The sequence below is a fragment of the Halichoeres trimaculatus genome, unplaced genomic scaffold (genome assembly GCF_033239565.1).
Source record: "Halichoeres trimaculatus isolate MK-OKI-2021-1 unplaced genomic scaffold, fHalTri1.1 fHalTri1_scaffold_7, whole genome shotgun sequence".
Taxonomy (NCBI): Eukaryota; Metazoa; Chordata; class Actinopteri; order Labriformes; family Labridae; genus Halichoeres; species Halichoeres trimaculatus.
The window spans coordinates 37,214,126-37,232,125 of NW_027437185.1; the positions used below are offsets into that span (position 1 = coordinate 37,214,126).

Below are 18,000 nucleotides of genomic sequence, written 5' to 3' on the forward strand. Positions count from 1 at the left end.
TCACCCCGCATGTTTCACAGACGCCATATGAAAACACAAACAAGCAATCAATTGTTTGGCTCACAGCATGAGGCCTCCTAATAGAGCACATTTATCTGACGCCGTGGTGGTAGCCCCAGCAATACTTTAATTTGTGAGACATTATGTTGAGTTAATGCCTACCAGGTTGCCGTGCAGCCGAGGGGACTTGACGCATTTGGCTGCGTTGTAAGGAAGCCGGCTGCGGCGTGCTGTATCGTACTGGGACGTGGCGATGTAAATGATCTCACCCGCCGTATCTTTAATGGGTTGTGAAATGAATTTATGTGGGAATATTTGCAGAGGAATATTGCATTGTATCATGGCGTAATTAGAGAGCAGGAAGCGAGCTGGGCACGCTCAGAAGCTGCTGAATGCTGCGGCTGAACAAGCGCTGTGTTTGTCCTGAACGCTGCTGTGATTGGACGAGAGGAGGAGGGAAGCCAGGCTGTCTAATAACGAAGCGCCCTCAGGCCTAATGTGCCATCTCTTTCTCTCTATCTGTGCTCTGCTCGAGTAAACACACACACACACACACACACACACACACACAGCATGCAGCTAAGTGTGTTTCATTCTTCCTCGGCTGTGTACAATGTCAATAAAGAGTTCATTTAAAAAACCTGCTTTTCCTCCACGCTGGAAATACATTCACTCATTATTTGATTTCTGCGATGATCCAGTTTATAAAGGAGTTTTTATTTTTCTCAATCAACGAATGGAAACGGTTCAAAAACAGCAACACTTTGAGTTCAACGCTGGATAGGATTTCATGTCATAATGGATGAAAGTCAGGGTGAATCTGAGACGTGTTTACAGTCACATTAACAGTTTTATTAATGAGATATCTGCCTGATCCTAATCCACACGTTAAAATGAGATTATTAGCTCCAATATTTCAGATTATAGGTTATTTCTAGATGCTATTTCTTAGCTACCTGGTCGGGTCAAGCAGGACTGGATTGATTTACAGCACGTCTAAGTCTCCATGACAACACCACGCCAGCTGATGAAGTTTATCAGAGAGAAGAGAGATCTGTGTTTTTCTCTGCTGAAAATGATTTCTGTGATTAATTTTGTAGTGATGGTAGACACTGGAGCCTAACTGTCAGACAGAAAAAGGACAGAAGAGCAGAAGAAAGAGAAACAGGAGAGAGATAGAGCACGAGCTAAAGGCTAAAACACAACTTGAAGGCTAAAATACAGGTTAAAGGCTACAAACATAAGAAAAAGACTAACACAGAGACTAAAGGCTAAAAACCAACAACTTAAGAGCTACAACGTAAGCTAAAGGCGAATACACACGCTAAATGCTAAAACACAACTTACAGGCTAAAACTCGCGCTAAAGCCAAAACACAGGTTAAAGGCTAAAACAGAGGCTAATGGCTAAAGAGGAGCTAAAAGGTTAAAAAAACAACTTGGAGGCTAATACACAGGCTAAAGGCTAAAAAAAACAACTAAAAGGCTAAAACACAGGCTAAAGGCTAAAACAAAACTTAAATGCTAAAACACGGCCTGAATGCTAAAACATGAATAAAAGACTAAAACACAGGCTAAAGGCTGAAACACAAGCTAAAAGCTAAAAACATAACTAAAAGGCTAAAACACAAGCTAATGGATAAAAACATAATTATAAGGCTAAAACACAGACTACAGGCTATAACAAAACCTAAAGGCTTAAGCACAGGCTAAAGGCTAAAAATGAGCGAAAGGCTTATACATGGACTAAATGTTAAAACACAACCTAAAGTCTAAAACAGGAGCTAAAGGCTAAAATGGTTGATCTGTTTGTGCTAATGTTGCCTCCAACCCACAGTCAGCAGTTATTCTGCAGTGGTCTGTTCAAACTTGAGAGTCTATCAATAAAATGAAGAGCCAGGTTACGTTAGCTCTGCTTGGTGAGGTTGGAGTTGGTAGATGAGCTCTGGTAGGACAGAACCAGGATTCACTAACGTTACTCGTTACAGACACGTCTCAAAGCACCGGGCTGCCGATAGCACTACATACAAACTGAAAGTGTTTAATTGTTGTCACGTTAGCCTACAGGTACATCGGAGCACTGGGCTGCCTATGGTGCTACATATAGCAGGCTACTACAACGTTAGCTTGTTATCACATTTCAAACTGATACCTTGGCGTGTTGTATCCAGTAAAAAATTGACTTGAACAAAGAAAATTTGTTTTGATCTGATCTGTATTTAATTCCAAAATAAACACACGCCTCGTTAAAAGTCATTTACAAGTGTGGCATTCATAACTCTAACATTGACTGCCTGTAAACTAGCTAATGTGTCTTAACTTATAGGGTCTATTACATCACAAACAGTTGAGCTGTGCAGTCGGGCTGGGACCATATGCTTTTCTCCTTATTTGATTCTTTAACTATATTTGGGGCGCCGGTTTGATTTAAATTGCATTTCTTTAAATTTCTGATTCTAGTTTGCTTTATATCATCAAACCAAGTGAAAAAGTTGAATGATGATGATGATATCAACAGACTATATCAGAAATGCATGTCATGTGAGTCAGGTTTTTGAACAACAAAATCCAGATAATTGGATACATTAGGTTTTTCTCCCACCCCTACTGTGCAGCATAAAGATTATAATAATTAGGCCACAAACAAAGGAAATTAAACTTAAATGTGATGTTTGTGATGCTCCCAATGTGTTTTAGTCATGGTAACCTTTTAAACCATGAATGATGTAAGGATAATTTAGCATGTGGTGTAAAGGGTAAGGTGTCAGAGCAGCTACATTTGATACAGCCTGTTAGGGATGTGTAGCTTGGTTTGTTTCAGGGTTTGGAAATAAGGCCCCGTTTACACAACAATGTTTCACCTGAAAACACTTACATGGAAACGCCAAGGGACTGAAAACACTGCAGTAAGCATGCCAGGCCTGTAGGTGGGGCTATAACTGTCTTGTCCAGAAGCAGCTTTTGGTAGATCTCCTCTGAAGTAGAGTTAAGCCGATCATCTGGTGTATTGTATCTGGAAGCTGTTTTCAAAAGTTTGCGTTTTAGGTCGACTGAAACGCAACAAAACTTTTGCGTTTCACCCTAAAACCGTTGGCGTGTTAACGGCCCGTAAGAGGCATGCAGAGTGTGTTAGCTGTGTTGTGAAGCCTGTACGGACTTTTTTCTTTACATTTGTCTTCCTGTGCATATCTCAGGATGCCTTGCTTCAGAGCTAGGACTACAAATACTGGAGCACCAGCACAGGTCTTGGAAAGGGTTTCAGAAAATGGTGCAATGAAGGGAGGTCAATGAGGAGTGTAGCTAAGAAATGTTGCTCCCTTGTTTCCTTCACTTTCTCCGTATGTCCAAAGGTAGAGGAGCTGCAGCGGTTTACAATGATATTCCAATGTTTTTGTTAGAGAAATAGGAAAAACTACATGGATCAGGGGTGGGCAACCCAGGACACGTGAGGCTATTTATGTTGGCACGCAGAGAATAATTACAGGGAGGCAGAGGACAAAATATATAAATAAATCATAACAAAACTATTGTATTTTATTCTGTTTAACACTTCACAAGAAATTGAGCACATTATGTTCTTACATAAAAACGTTGAATGATAAATTGAAATCATGACTCAAATCAAGTGCTCAAATGTGTCTTGCAAGTGCGTTCCTGGAAATCTCTTGGGAGGTCAGTCTGCTAGCTCACAATCACATCCATTTAGCAGTGTTATCATGGCAAACAGGCCAAGTTCAGGCCATTCTTTTTAACAGAGTTAGACAAGGGTTTATGGATTTATTGCCGGAGATTGACAGAGATCAGGCGACAAGGACCCTGTAGGATATCCATTTTGCAGCGTCTTTTTGAGATCAAACACCAAAACAGCGTTAGCAAAGTATGCTAAACAGACACAATCAAAACTTTCTGTTAAAAAACAGGCGACAGGTGGAAGTTATACCATTTCTCACTGCATGGAGAGCATGGAAAACCATCCAATTGAGACTTTCTTATTTACTGACGATGATTTTATTAAGAAGTAAGTCTTGGCACTTTGGGTGTGACTGTATTTTAAAGTGGCACGAGTCATGGGAAAGGTTGCCTATCCATGACATAGATAGAAATAATTTGTCAAACTTTTATTTTTCTAAAGTTAATTGGAATTACAGTTGATGTTAAAGGTCCCATATTCTGCAAAAATCACTTTATTAAGTCTTTTAGTGAAATTTGTGGGTCTTTGTCTTTCCTCCCAGCCCACAAAATGTGATATTTAATGACCAAACCTGTTCTTAGTAGAGCTTGTGAATTTAAAATCCTGACCTAAAACCAGCTGTTTGGATTTTGGGGATTTGCCGACATCAGCGATTCCCTTTTTTGACCAATCAGGAGCAAGTCTGACCTGATTGGTCCACCGGAGCAGATACCCCCGAACCCCTCTCCCCGCTGTTGAAGAGCCATCACTGCTCTGTTTTTGGCTGTAAACAGCCACATAGTTCCATTCTCAAGCTTCCCATCTCAGAAGAAGACAGACTAAGTGTCTAGAGTTCATTTATCAGGAAATGTTCCAGCTACACTCAGTAAAACTGAGCATGTGTGTGCTAGTCACTTCACGGCCGACTGCTTTTCCAACTTTGGACAGTCCAACAGAGGGCTAGCCAATAGACTGGTCCTGAATCCAGGCGCATTACCAACCATCCTCCAACAAACCTGGGACCCTGGAAATGTGAGTATTTTAAATGCTGTGTGCTGTGGAGCAGATGGAAGAGCTTTTCCTCAGTGTCCCCCCTGTCTCTGTGTTAGCTTCAGGATGCTAACTTTAGCTGCAGTTAGCCTGTTGTTTTAGCCTGTAATGTTACGGTAAACGAGCTTCTCTGTTTTCTAAACATTGTGCACTCGGAGCTCGTGGCGCCGCTCTCACTGACGTGGAAGAGCGGGGCGGTATCAGCGGTGGCTCATTTACATATGAAGGCCACGCCCACTAAATCAGAGCGTTCTGAACAGAGGGGCTATGAGAGCCTGGAAACAATGCTGCTGTGCTTGATTTATTGGCTTTTTGGACCAAAACATGTTACTACCATTTCATGAAGACATCAATGATCCAGATTAAACAGTAGAAAAGGAGCAGGATATGGGAGCTTTAAGTCATCATGAATGGTTTTCAGGAGGTGTGTCAGTGCCATGGTACCTCATGTTTGTGACTTGATTGTGGAGAAATAAACAACTTATAAATAATATTCATCAATAATAACTTAGTAAACACCCCCTGGATTTGAAGACTAAATATCACTCCATTAAGATAATTTACATTATTGTTTTTTGCGCACAAAATGGTACCTTGTAGTCTCATAACCATGTAGAAACAGGTTGTTTTATACATTTTTGTGAGATGAAATCTTCTTTGCATTAGTTGTTTTCTTGTGCACACAGATTAAAAAAACACACAGACTGAAGATTTTAGCTTTAATGAAGCAAAGATTCATCCTCCAGCTCTAATACCCCACGTTTTCATCTCTCTGCTCTCCTCTCAGACTCTTTCCTTCATCCTCTCCACTTTGCAGATGAAATGTGATTGTTTTGCTCTTTTTGTTGGGAATGAGGCTTTCCGTGTTGGTAATGAAAAGGGGAAAAAGAGGCTCTGGTTGGCGATCATCATTACAGTCATAATTGCCTGTGTTTTTCAGTAAATCTCTTTTTTCCAGCTTCTTCTTCTTCATCGTCGTCATCTTCCTCACATCTTTCATAATCATATTAATGCAGAAACACAAACGTGATCTATGAATTCAGCTTTGGAAAGCCTCTTCCACCTGAAAGCAGTTTATAACGGCTCATTATCATCACTGAAAACAAAAACCAGGCTATTTCCCAAACAGAAGGCATAAAACAATTTCTGTTTGATTTGTACTTCTTTGTTTGCTAATGGGCTGAAGGAGACTTGAAATTGGCTCTTTAAAAAGCAGATTTTTATGGTGGTGAAAGAAAAAAAACATAAAAAATGAATCTTAAAAATGTTGATATGAATATGTCAGATAGCTAAAGTTTAAAGAAGAACTAGAAATGACATGAAATCCATCTCCTCTGTTAGAACCAGCTCTTCAGCTGCGTCTTATTAAATAACTCTGAGTTATAGATGTCTGTCAGCTTCCCCTTTATCATTCCACTCCAGCATATCATTCATGCAGGCTTTTATTTGGAGGCAGATGTTCCTCCCCTCCCCCTCCTCTTCCTCCTCCTCCTCCTCCTCCCTCTCCAGGATCGCCCGGGGCCAGGCTCTTGCTCTGCCCGGGGCAGGAGAGGCTGAGCCCGGCCTGACAGGCGGCTGGTGGCTCCTCACTGCAGCGGAGGAAATTAAATTAGCGCTTCTGTTGGCCGCTTTGTAAACAAGACAAAAGCCAATGATACGGCCAATTACGCTTCAATACCACGCATGTGTAGTACAGGCTCCGAGAGACAGGGTGGACGGAGGGAGAGGGGAGACAATACATCATTGTTTTTATTTCTGTTTTTTTTTAAACGTTATTTTTTTATATATATTTTTTAATTTTTACTAGTATTCTAAGTTTGTCTGATTTTTTTTTATTCCGGTTTTTATTTATTTTTCATTATTATTATCATAATTATCTTTTTTTATTTTGTTTTTAATATTTTATTATTATTATTCTAATTCCGGTGTTTTATTAATTTATCTGTTTTTAGCTGTTATTCCTATTTTAATTTTGTTTTTGTTTTTTTTTATTCCAGGTTTTATTTATTTTTCATTATTTTTATCATTATTATTATTATCATTATTATTCCTATATTGGTGTTTAATTTTTTTTATTTATCTATTTTTTTTAGCTAGCATTACTATTGTACTTGTGTTTGTTTTTTCCCGGGTTTTATTTATTTTTCATTATTATTATTATTATTATTATTATTATTATTATTATTATTATTATTATTATTATTATTATGTTAATTTTTTTTTCTGGGGTTTTATTTATTTATTTATTTATTTTTCATTTATTTATTTAGGCTTTATAAAGCAGTCTGCTCAAACCTTGCACTGTGTCAAACCAAAACTTTGAATGCATGCTATCTGTTTATTTATAATGTTACGTGATGGAGCCTTATTAACTTTAATGTTTTATTTATTTATTTTGAAATTAATTGTTTTTATTTTGCAAACCGTACACATGTAGACAAATTAACAACACCATCCTGTCCACACAAACATCACGATCGATCCACACTAAATTAAATTTGACTCATAAAGCACGAAATTTCATATTAACCCCTCCTAAAATAGAGAGTATCCCCTGCTGTGGTGGAAGCTGCAGTTTTTGACTGGATCTGATGATTTTTCTGCAGAGAAAAAAAAAAAGAAAAATGCATATTAAAATCAATGAAAGAGGGATTGCAGACTGAGAAAATATGAATGGCTTTATTAGAGACACGACTGACTGAGCATCTGTTAGAAATCAGAGCTTTAATGTCTTTACTCCAACTATAAAACACAACAGACTTAAATTACTGGGTGTGCTGATTTAATTATAAAAATAAAAGTAAAAATGAAAGAAACTGAAAGTCGTCCAAATAAATAGTCTGATTCATCCGCGAGAGAAAGTAGTCCCCCCTCCACGGTCGTCCCCTCGATGAAAAAGGCGATCAGACTAAATAAAATAGATGGACTTTATCAAAGGAAATCAGATTGAGTCTAACAGTTCACCGGAGGGGCAGAGGAGTTCCTGTAATCCACTTTAAGGTTCACCAAGTTACTCAATAAGAGCGGGCCAGGATCAGCCTGATGTCTGATCGATAAGTTTATCTGAGGAGAGGAGCTCGGGCTGAGCCGCGCTCTGCGTTCACTGGATAAAAATGAAATGATGAAATTAGAGAAAATAAAGTCGATTACTTGTCGTTTTAGCGCGTTTTTAATTTTAAATGGAGCGAACACGGTGAGAAAAAGTAGGAAACAAACACTTTTACTGTTAATTCTTTCTTTTATCGGGTATTAAATCAAAAATATGACTTTTAAATAAAATAATAATCATGATTAAAATCAATCTACTCTGAAAAATAAAGATAAATTGTGAAAGATTTGTCGAAAAAAAATCAATGAAAACATGAAAATGGAGTTACCTTTACTCAGGCCTGTAACAGTGCAGCGACATCCCTCCATCCTCCCGGTCCCCAGCCTGCTTTTCAGATATTCATGCCCTCTTTTTTCTCTCTTTCACTCCCCCCACACTCTCCTCCTCCCCTCTTCCTCTCCTCCTCCTCTCCTCCTCCTCTCCTCCTCTCCACTCCGGCCAGTTTCGAGTCGTCTGACTCGAGCAGGAGGCGCCAGGTTTTCCCCTGAGGGGAGGCGAAGAGTCAAGGACTGAGCCCTCCAAATGCAGAATAATGTAATCCTACACTCTCAGGAAAGAGGGTTCCGTGTGCAGGGGTGGGTCTAAAACCAGATCCCAACACTCTGAGAAAGAAAGGTGGATCCGACAGGCTCCTCATCCCCTCACAGCAGCTCCCTCTGAGGAGCAGAGGAGGAGCAGGAGGAGGAAGAGGAGGCTCCCTGTGAGCGGGCATAGATCAGCTGTTTGTTGTGACTGCTAGGTTAGGAGACGAGATTCAAAATTTAATAACATTAATAATTATTTTACTTTCCATATTTTAATCTGCTTACAGTAAGAAAAAAGGCAGTTCTTTCTAAATTTCTTAAAATTGAAAATATCTTGTTTTTTTTTGTTTTGTTTTTTGTTACATTTCTGATGAATCTCAAATTTTAAATCTACGTTTTTACAAATTTTCATGCTTTTTTTATATGCATCACTTTTTTTTTAACAAAAATTTAAATCTCTGTGTTTATTTTATTTTTTATACTTTTTATTATTATTATTATTATTATTATTATTATTATTATTATTATTATTGTTGTTGTTGTTATTTTTATTATTATTATTATTATTATTATTATTATTATTGTTGTTGTTATTTTTATTATTATTATTATTATTATTATTATTATTATTATTATTATTATTATTATTATTATTTTATATTGATTTTTACTGGAAAATTCGATGTATCAAAGTGCTGATATTATTTTTGTTTAACATTTTTAAAATTTTAATTCTTTATTTAAGATCTTTTTTTAATTTCGTTTAGTTAAATTTAATTTATTTCATTTTATTTTATTGTATTTTATTTTATTTTTTATTTTTTCATCTCCAAGTCCTTTATTTCAGTTTTTCTTTATAAGCTGGGTTGGAAAAAGTTGAGATGTCAGATCCCCTGAATAAATCCTAAAAACTGACTCACATGTGATGTGAATTTTGGGGAGTCTGTAGACATTATCCTCAACTAAAAATTGGAAAAATCGAAGAATCGCAATTAAATCAGCACCCCCAAAATGTTAAAATAATCTAATCGAGAGAGAAGCGATGCTCTTTGTTTCAAGATTCTTACTTTTTCCATGTTAAGCCAACTAGCTAAAGCAGAAAAACTAAAGAAGACCAATGAAATATCTTTTTTTCTATCTTTATTCAGTGTGTGCTTCCCTCATCAGGCGTGTAGACATGCTCAGGTATGCTAAAGCACATTTACCCAAATAACCTGCAGAATGTAAAAAAGCATGGCTGTATCCTCTGAGTCTTCCTGGAGCAGAGTACAAAACCCGAAAAAGGTGATTCCCTTATGGAACAATGACTCAAACTAGCTCACAGCCAAGAGAGGCCGTTAGCTTCCAAGCTAACAGCTAAAACCTCCCCAGTCAGTCAGCCGAGCCCCTCATACCCAAACTGTTTCTACCCCGTGTCTCAAACCCCTGACCTGAAATAAAAGACTTAAGTAAAAAAATAAAGAAAACAAGCTTATTCTACTTTTTGATAAGGAACCGTCTTTGTGTGGTCAGGTGTTTAAGTTTTCAATTGAAGTTTTCGAGGCTAAACTGAGGCTCTGAGCCCCTGAGGCGTTGCACCTGGATAACTTTACTGGCACGCTGAAAATAACCGTGACCGATGAATAAAAGTCAGAGTCGTATTTATCATTTATTTTTCACAAAGAGCTCCAAAAGTGTCAGGAACAACCTTTCCCATGACAAAACACAAACACCTGACTTCAGGAGCAACTTTTCCTGCTCTTTGACGGTGAAACACCTGCTTAGGAAGAGTTGAAGGGTCCTAACATACTCGCAACTTTTTCTTTTCTTTTCTTTTCTTTTTTTTTTGCTTTGAGCTATAAACATGTTTTTTGTTTTTTGTTTTTTTTAATATTTCAACATGGGAGTTAATGCAGTTTCTTAGACTTCTGCAGCCAGCCTCTAGTGGACACTCACGGAACTGCAGTTTTTAGTTCTCCTGAGTCTAAAACAGAGAAGGATTAAAGCACTGTGAGGAAATCACAGCTCAAACAAATAAATAAATAATTTCCCAGGTCTTTTTTCTGAACTTGAACCCAGCAGAGATCCTGAGAGATCCTGTGAGGTGGAGGATGACAGCCTTCGTCACACTAATCTCTGACATCCTTGATTGCTGAGGCAGTTTTTTTTTTCCTCCTCTCCTCTTTCTGAGGTCTGGGATCATTTCAGCTGTCAGTGTAAAGCGCAGAGGTTATCGGACAGCTCGGCGGCTAGACGGCCATTATCGGACTCTGCTCCTGTCTGCGAGTGTTTGTGTTTTTATGCAAAAACAAAATTTGGACGAGGCTCCATAAACAACCAGCTGACAGGATGCCAGGAGAGGATAACCATGCGGGTCGATTTGTGCATTAAAAGGCGGGTTTGGGCCAAATTTCAACTTTAACACAAAACTAACTACAATAACTCTCACTTCCTGTGTGCAGAAGCTTTATTTCCATGATGAAAAGACCAGAAAATATAACAAAATATCTTTACTTTATTTTTTTACTGCACTTTTAACATGTACATATTTAATTTTGTAACCGTCTCACCATTTATCTTATTATTATTAAAATCAGTTGGTGAGAAATCATTAAAAGCTCGTGGAAAATAAAGAAAAGTACATTATTTATTACAAACTGACTAACATTAAGTCTTTAAATAACACATATATATTAAAAAATAAATAATAAATTTAAAAAATGAGTATTTTTGGAGCGACTTTTTGCACTCCTGTATCTGTTTTTGACAGAAAACGACTTAAGCGTGAATAGTCTTTACGCACACGCTTACACAACAGTCTCTCCACAAATTATCCACGTATGTAATTTATCTGCAAGGGTTAAAAATGTTTCCTGGTTTGCAGATTTTGCGCACTTGATTTTGCGTAAAATCTGATCCAAACGTGACGTTAAGCGTCAAAAGCAGAAAGCGTCGTCTTCGTATGTGAGCTGTTGGTTGCTGCGCTGTGTTTGCAGGCCCAACATGAGCTCCACGTCCTCCTTTTTGTGTCTGAGCGTCCTCCTCCTGCCTCTGGAGCTCCTGCCTCTGCTGGCTCATTACTTACCTCCACTCTCCCTTTTTTCCACCTTTTCTTTTTTCTGTTTGGTTTAATTTGGTGTGCAGGCCCCTGGCCTCCCCAAAGAAAGCTAAAGCGACCAGTAGGTCGCTAATATATCGAGGTGGCAACTGTGACAAATTCCTTTTGTCTCCGCTTTGCTGGTACTTTATTACCCAGACGAGCTGCATGGCCTGGAGATAACGATTCATCACGCACAGCCGGCAACCAAAGACAACGCCTCTGGGCACAGGCAGAGAGGGCGCTCATATTGAGGGAGAGGGTGTGTGTGTGTGAGTGTGTGTGTGTGTATGAGGGGGTTGGGTTGGAGGTGGTGGGATCTTAATTGGCAATAGGCTTTTATTGCATTAGTAAAATTGCTGATTACAATCCTGCACAGCATCACGTCACGTTTGCATCTAGAAACCTATAGGAAGACCTCCTATTGACCTATTTTATAACTCGTTTAACAGTGGCATCCCATAATAAGTCAGGGATCTTTATTTAAAAAATAATAATTTAAATCCCCCCGTGCTCCACATCCATAGCTTATTAGATAAGAGTTTAATGATCCTGGTGGGAAAAGCTGCTGCTGCAGACAGAGATGTCTAAGATGAGGGTGAAAGCAGCTTCCAGCAGCACTCAGAGCAGGAGCACAGGGCGGGAAGCAGTTCATAGAAATTGATCATTCATCTCCAAACAGTGTTTTCCTCTGCACAGTCAACTAACAGGGACACAAGCATCAAAGAGACAGAGAAAAGAATCAAAAACAGATGTTAAAATAAAGTGCACATCAGAAATATTAATCCTTTAGATTCCCACATGCTTCGTTGGGACAGCAGCTTGTGTATCAGGGTCTAAATCAGGAGAATAATGAAACAGGACACTCAGAGTCTGGCTGAGTGAGCTCTGGGTGTCAGCATCGATAAAATCCATCCTGATGTTGCTCCTGATGAGGAGATGCTTCACATTTGTGTCTTAATGTGTTGGCAGCAGGGACAGAGCCAGCATTTCAGTTTGAGGTGGCCCAGACCGACTCTGGGTGGGCCTTAAATCACAAAAGTGGGAAAACTATAACTATAAAGATACAGATACTGTTTCAGAACAGATTTGTTTAGTGCATCCGTCAGACCTTCCTGCAGTTGCTCTCCGCAGTGTTGGCCAAAGAGTAGAGCTTTAGTTCACCAAACAAAGACAAAAATATACAGTCTTCCCCAAAACCAGTCTGACAGGTAAAATATGTGGTTGAATGTTTTGTTTTGTTTTGTTTTCTAATAGATGAAAAGATTCCCACCTTTAGATCATTCTTTAAAGACAGGGCATCCGATGAAAACAAATTTAGTGTAAAATGAGAAAATCATACAATATTCCTTTTAAATCAGTTAAAATAAAATAAAATACAATAATTAATATGAAAATAATATAAATATCCAGAATTTCCCTTTGGGATAGATAAAGAATTTTTCATTTCATTTCATTTAATAAAAAAATCAATAAAATAAAACCAATTACATTGAATTAAATTAAATCAAATTAAATTAAATTAAATTAAATTAAAATAGTGTGAATTTACAAATAAAAATAACATAAAATAATATTATATAAATTAAATTAAATTCAATATATTAATAAAAGAAAAGAAATGAAATACAATAAAACATAAATTTAATTGATGAAGAAAGAAAATTTAAGGAAAAGTTTAGGGCTTGGGACTTGGGAAAAAGTGGGTGGGCCTGGGACTGTGGCAAATTTAATTAAATTAAATTAAATTAAAATAATGTAAACTTGAAAAATAAAATAAATAAAATAATATAAAAAAATAGGATTTAATTTTATATCTATTAAATGAAATAAAATAAAATAAATAAAATTTAAGGAAAAGTTTAGGGCTGGCTTGTGAAAAAGTTGGTGGGCCTGGGACTATGCGGCAAATTAAATTAGATTCAAATAAAATAATTTAAAAAATAATAATAATAATAAAATTATTTAAATAAAATAAAACATAAAGATGAAAAACATAAAGAAAATTTAAGAAAAAGTTTAGGGTGGGTTTGTGAAAAAGTGGGTGGGCCTAGGACTATTCGGCCCACCCCTAATGCCGCCCCTGGTTCACAGTTAACATCTTTACAAACCGTCACCTGTGGAAAGGTTTTAGCTTATTGATAATCTCTGCTTTATTCAAAGTAAAAAAAATTACATTGATTAACTACTGTTATCATTTCTTATTTATGCTGAAAGTAATTTCATTCTTTCAGCGTGTTTTCGTGGACATATCATGAAGAAAAACCTGCTTCACGTAGCTCATTACCTTAACAAATGTATGATAGCCGCTGGCTGCTCTTTGCATCGCCACATGAGATCTCCACCAGTTTGAGAACGAGAGAGGATGTTGGACTTTTACTGGTTTTACAGACACTGGCATCATAAAGCAGCTCAATGGGCCTGTCAGTGCTCACAGTTACAGAATAACGACGCTCATATTTCAGCGTACTCTCTAAGAAGTTGGTGAAATATCTCCAAACCGATAAACATCCACCTCTGAGATTTGTGTCTGAAAAGAATCAAATGCTCGTCCTGTTCTGATGTGTGTGAACACCTCAGGGTCTTTGGGAACCCCTTGGATCAGAAATAAAAACACAGGGACAGGGATTTGGGCCCCATAGAAAAACTTTACAAGAAGCGGACTCATCAAAGTGCTGCAGAAAATGAAGACTGCTGCATGTTGAGCATCTAACACTCAGTTCTTTCCAGTGTGATGAAAACTTAAACAACACATTATGGTGGAAATTCAAAGAAAATACAGTTTTTTTTATTTACAGTATTTATCATTTCATTGTGCAAGGCACAAAATTTAACACATTGTTGCTCGTTGACCAATCAACCATAAAATCCCTGTTAGGCAGCAACTTTGGTCAAAGATTTAGCGTCGTCTTAGGTTGTTGAGAGGTTCAGCACAAATGGTACAAGTCGAAATATTCTGTAAACAAACATAGAAATCGGGTCAGGACACAGATACAGAAGAAAATAAAATAAAAAGTAAATTTTATTTTCAACTTCACACAAAACACTCGTTTGGTTCTCCTCAGGTCCCCCAAAGACATCCAAAGACTTTGTTTTTAGATATACGGGCTCCGTGGGGAGATGGCCCCTCTTGCCCCCCCTTTGATTACACCACTGCACTTCACTATGTCAAGTAATACAGAGTAGTGATTCTCTTAAATTCAACCGTACCGTGTTTAGGCACCTAAATGCATCCTTGTTTCTGTGAGGGAGTGGAAGAGTAGGAGATTTTCCATGCTGGACATGAACACAGCATTGCTAGTTTATATATTGAGAAATAAATATAACAAATTAAAAACACTTTCAGATTTTATTATTGAAGAAATTCATATTCATTACCTCATAAACACACAACAGTACCAAAAATTGGTACCGTTGAGTACCGATACTGATTCCCAGGTACCAGGGACCGGTATTGTTTCAAATAACAAAGTCAATGGGGCCCTCCATGTCCTTGTAACTCCTCTTCCTCAGAGCTAGACTGGCCTTCCCTGGGTCCACTGTCTCTTTCCCAGAATCAAGGCATGAGACAGTGCTAATCTTGTTCATGCTAACTTAACACAACTAAATACATTTCCTCAAGTTCTGTACTTTAGTTTGATTTAGAAAAAAGTGAATCCATCATTTAGTCCACTTTGTCCTGGATTTGAAATCTTTTATGGTCCATTGAAGCTTATTTGTCCCACAGTGGGGAATTTACAGAGTAACAGGAACAAACAAGAAAGGATGAAGTGAAAAACATTACAATAGGTAAATATTGAAAAAATAATTTAGTAAAGAAAAAATATGTAAATATCAAGCACAACATCAAACTGGAAAAAAATCTACTGAAAGAGGTGATATTTACAGTTAGCATACTTTTTGGTACTATTATTTTAAAGTGAATGTATTTTTATTTGACCCCCTGTCCAGTGAGTTAAGTTTCCAAAAAAGAGATTTATACAATAATGTTTATCGCCAACTCAAAAAGTTTGATTTAGAGAAAATGATCCTGTTTCCTGGGCTAGATAAAGTCCTTAAAATCCTAAAAGTCTGATATGTTTATCTCAGATCTCAGAGCAACATTGGTTTTATTTCACACTTGGTTGAAAATAAGAAAAAAAAATGGAAAAAGTGTTTTTACCACTTTCTTCCTGAATCAATTTTTTAAGCCTTTGGATGTATTTTGAAGCATGTGAAGTAAGATTTAGAAAAAAAGAAATGCTTTCAATTGAAGAGAACTTCATAAATCAGTTTTTAAGAGATGCTTTGGGGGCCCCTGGGAATCTTGGGGCCCTGGCAACTGCCTGTGTTTGCCTAACTGTAGCTACGCCCCTGGGTACCCACACCTAATTTCAGGGCACCTGTCAGTCCTGGGCCTCCTGATATTCTCCTCCCCAACCCTGTGAAAGTCTGTCCACAGACATTATTTCTGCCAACAATCTTGATTCAGATCAATTTTATTAATTGAGGGTATTTCTTTATCATTTGCATCACATATTTTTATCTCTTCTTAAATCATCTGTTTCTTCCTGCATCTCCTTTAAATGTGAACTCAGCACCGTCCAGTAAAGCAGCCTTTACTGTTTAACTGACTCTTTATTTCCACACACTCAGTATCTTTGGTCTCAGGATACAGCCTGACTGTAAAGTCCACATAAAGCTGGACAAAGCACCAAAAGACGCACACGAAACGAAGCTTTACGCGCTCGTCCACACTTCCTAAAAGCTGTTAGAGCTCTGATAGGACACCTTTGCATACATATTGTGTGAGTTTATCTGAGCTCATCCTTCTGGATCCTGTGTGACCTGTTTCCCTGAAGGTGACGCACGGTCACATCCCAGCGTCCTCCTGCTGACATCATCACCAGCAGATCTGAGGTGTTGCTCCAACGAGCCTCCCAAACATTACTCTCCACCTTCCTGCTCGTACATCTTCCCGCTTTTGCATAAACGGCCAATTACTGTGTCAGTAAGCAGATGTGAGGCCCGGCGCATCCTCTCGTCTCTATTCATTTGATTGTAACGCGCAAATATAAACAGGCCTAATAGCAGCTCCGCTCGCGCTGCCCTCGTCCCCGCGCCGTTATTGATATGGCTCTGAATCCACACAATTGATTTTTATGCTTCCCTCTAGCCACCTTGTGCAGTGGAGAGATATCTTTATTCGCAGGGAAAGTGAAATAAGTGCGTAATAAAACGGTGATATATTAAATTCGTTTTTCCCCGTGTCGCGCTTTTATTATCAGCCATTTTTCATTTTTATTGAATTGAGACCAGGGCGATCTGAGGCGTCGCTCCGGGCGGAGAGAGCTCAAATAATTTGTGCAAATCAGCAACTGAGGGGCTCACACCATGAGCGGACTATTTATTTGTTTAATTATCTATCTATCTATCTATCTATCTATCTATCTATCTATCTATCTATCTATCTATCTATCTATCTATCTATCTATCTATCTATCTATCTATATGCCACAGAAATCTGATCCACTCTTTGTTGAATCTTTCAGGGGGTAAACCGTCCAGGCCAAATTTCTTCAACACGCATCCGTGCGTAAAGCTCGTGGATCCAAACGCTGGCGGTGTTTAAAACACGGTGTACAGGAAATCTGAGCGTCCGTGGGTCCATGTAGGGTGGGTGTTTGCAGCTATAAAGTGAGCACAAACACAAAATAAACGATATATTTCATTGTAGCCTTGGAGACAGACCTGCTGTCAGGTTTTGTAGTAAATCACGTCCAACAGGAGAGTTTTCAGGGTCCGAGAGTTTCCTGACGAAATCTCCCAACAGACGAATCCACAGAGGCTTAGATCTACATTTTTATTTTCAAATTTAAGATTGTTTTAGCTTCTTACTTTCAAAAGAAAAAAAGAAACATAAAATTAAAGATTTAAAAATTATTAAATGAGCGTTTAAAAAAAGAACAGCTTCTTCCGGTTTTGCTGGAGGAAAAACATCAACAGATCCTCTCAGCTTTTTGTGATTTTCTTTTTCTTCCTTTTTGTTTTGTTTTCATCATGATTAGCTTTTATGTGCCACAATTTTACAAATTAGTTTGATGCATTTGGACGAAAATATATAAATCATGATCATAATAAAAGAAACAAGAACAAAAAGTCTATAATACACAGTCCAACAGGGTGACAGAAGTGTTAAAAGAAAATTAAAGAAACTTGAGAGAAAAAGCAACATGAAGTCCCAGGAAAAATAAATAAATAAAAATGGTTAAGAAATAAAATATTTTGTATTTTTTAAATAAATATTTTAAATAAATAAATAAATAAATAAAACAGACTAAAAGGGTGAAAGAAGCGTCAAATACAAATTAGATAAAAATAAAAAAAAATAAAATTAATATAATAAGCAGCAGGAAGTCCCAGGGGGAAAAAATGGTTTAAAAAAAAACAACATTTGTCAATTAGAGTCTTTAAAGTGCACAGCGTCAGTTGTTTTTGGGTGAATGAACTAAATGATTCACTCCAAATGTTTGGCCTGTGCACATGAGAATCGACGCGAAACTGTTTGGAAACCACTTGACCCGTTTTTGTTT

General features: G+C 37.6%; 1 long non-coding RNA gene across 1 annotated transcript in view; it reads left to right on the forward strand.

Moving 5' to 3' along the window:
- Window positions 1-17,077, forward strand: part of LOC141793502 (uncharacterized) — a 41,194-nt gene extending 24,117 nt beyond the window's left edge. The window contains exon 3 of the long non-coding RNA XR_012598412.1: window positions 16,960-17,077. This is a non-coding gene — a long non-coding RNA (uncharacterized LOC141793502). The remainder of the gene's footprint in view (window positions 1-16,959) is intronic.
- The last annotated feature ends 923 nt before the right edge of the window (window positions 17,078-18,000 follow it).